Here is a 2,500-nt window from a genome sequence, read left to right on the forward strand (position 1 = left end):
TGTGTGTGTGTGTGTGTTCAAGTAGGTGGGACTGTGTGTGTGTGTGTGTGTGTGTGTGTGTGTGTGTTCAGTAGTGGGACTGTGTGTGTGTGTGTTCAGTAGGTGGGACTGTGTGTGTGTGTGTGGGTCTGTGTGTGTGTGTTCAGTAGGTGGGACTGTGTGTGTGTGTGTGTTCAGTAGGTGGGACTGAGTGGGTGTGTGTGTTCAGTAGGTGGGACTGTGTGTGTGTGTCAGTAGGTGGGGACTGTGTGTGTGTGTTCAGTAGGTGGGTGGTGTGTGGTCGTGTGTGTGTGTGTGTGTGTTCGAGTAGGTGGGACTGTGTGTGTGTGTGTTCAGTAGGTGGGACTGTGTGTGTGTGTGTTCAGTAGGTGGGACTGTGTGTGTGTGTGTGTTCAGTAGGTGGGACTGTGTGTGTGTGTTCAGTAGGTGGGACTGGTGTGTGTGTGTGTGTGTTCAGTAGGTGGGACTGTGTGTGTGTGTGTGTGTGTGTGTGTGTGTGTGTTCAGTAGGTGGGACTGTGTGTGTGTGTGTTCAGTAGGTGGGACTGTGTGTGTGTGTGTTCAGTAGGTGGGACTGTGTGTGTGTGTTCAGTAGGTGGGACTGTGTGTGTTGTGTGTGTGTGTGTTCAGTAGGTGGGACTGTTGTGTGTGTGTGTCAGTGTGTGTGTGCTGTGTGTGTGTGTTCAGTAGGTGGGACTGTGTGTGTGTGTCAGTAGGTGGCTGTGTGTGTGTGTGTGTGTGTGTGTGTGTTCAGTAGGTGGGACTGTGTGTGTGTGTGTTCAGTAGGTGGGACTGTGTGTGTGTGTGTGTTCAGTAGGTGGGACTGTGTGGTGTGTGTGTTCAGTAGGTGGGACTGTGTGTGTGTGTGGTTCAGTAGGTGGGACTGTGTGTGTGTGTGCCTGTGTGTGTGTCGTGTGTGTGTGTGTTCAGTAGGTGGGACTGTGTGTGTGTGTGTGTGTGTGTGTGTTCAGTAGGTGGGACTGTGTGTGTGTGTTCAGTAGGTGGGACTGTGTGTGTGTGTCAGTAGTGACTTGTGTGTGTTCAGTAGGTGGGACTGTGTGTGTGTGTGTTCAGTAGGTGGGACTGTGTGTGTGTGTGTGTGTGTGTGCTGTGTGTGTGTGTGTTCAGTAGGTGGGACTGTGTGTGTGTGTTCAGTAGGTGGGACTGTGTGTGTGTGTTCAGTAGGTGGGACTGTGTGTGTGTGTTCAGTAGGTGGGACTGTGTGTGTGTGTGTGTGTGAGGTGAGGACTGTGTGTGTGTGTGTGTGTGTGTTCAGTAGGTGGGACTGTGTGTGTGTGTGTTCAGTAGGTGGGACTGTGTGTGTGTGTGTTCAGTAGGTGGGACTGTGTGTGTGTGTGTTCAGTAGGTGGGACTGTGTGTGTGTGTGTGTTCAGTAGGTGGGACTGTGTGTGTGTGTGTTCAGTAGGTGGGACTGTGTGTGTGTGTGTGTTCAGTAGGTGGGACTGTGTGTGTGTGTGGTGTGTTCAGTAGGTGGGACTGTGTGTGTGTGTTCAGTAGGTGGGACTGTGTGTGTGTTCAGTAGGTGGGACTGTGTGTGTGTTCAGTAGGTGGGACTGTGTGTGTGTTCAGTAGGTGGGACTGTGTGTGTGTTCAGTGGTGGGACTGTGTGTGTGTGTTCAGTAGGTGGGACTGTGTGTGTGTTTCAGTAGGTGGGACTGTGTGTGTGTGTTCAGTAGGTGGGACTGTGTGTGTGTGTTCAGTAGGTGGGACTGTGTGTGTGTGTTCAGTAGGTGGGACTGTGTGTGTGTGTTCAGTGACTGTGTGTGTGTGGACTGTGTGTGTGTGTTCAGTAGGTGGGACTGTGTGTGTGTGTTCAGTAGGTGGGACTGTGTGTGTGTGTGTGTTCAGTAGGTGGGACTGTGTGTGTGTGTTCAGTAGGTTGGGACTGTGTGTGTGTGTGTTCAGTAGGTGGGACTGTGTGTGTGTGTGTTCAGTAGGTGGGACTGTGTGTGTTGTGTTGTGTGTGTTCAGTAGGTGGGACTGTGTGTGTGTGTTCAGTAGGTGGGACTGTGTGTGTGTGTTCAGTAGGTGGGACTGTGTGTGTGTGTTCAGTAGGTGTGTGTTGTGTGTGTGTGTGTTCAGTAGGTGGGACTGTGTGTGTGTGTGTGTTCAGTAGGTGGGACTGTGTGTGTGTGTTCAGTAGGTGGGACTGTGTGTGGTGTGTGTGTGTGTTCAGTAGGTGGGACTGTGTGTGTGTGTGCTGTAGGTGGACTGTGTGTGTGTGTGTGTGTTCAGTAGGTGGGACTGTGTGTGTGTGTTCAGTAGGTGGGACTGTGTGTGTGTGTGTTCAGTAGGTGGGACTGTGTGTGTGTGTTCAGTAGGTGGGACTGTGGTGTGTGTGTGTGTGTGTTCAGTAGGTGGGACTGTGTGTGTGTGTGTGTGTGTGTGTGTGTGTGTGTTCAGTAGGTGGGACTGTGTGTGTGTGTTCAGTAGGTGGGACTGTGTGTGTGTGTGTGGTGTGTGTGTGTGTTCAGTAGGTG

Source organism: Neoarius graeffei, chromosome 10 (genome assembly GCF_027579695.1).
Source record: "Neoarius graeffei isolate fNeoGra1 chromosome 10, fNeoGra1.pri, whole genome shotgun sequence".
Classification (NCBI taxonomy): domain Eukaryota; kingdom Metazoa; phylum Chordata; class Actinopteri; order Siluriformes; family Ariidae; genus Neoarius; species Neoarius graeffei.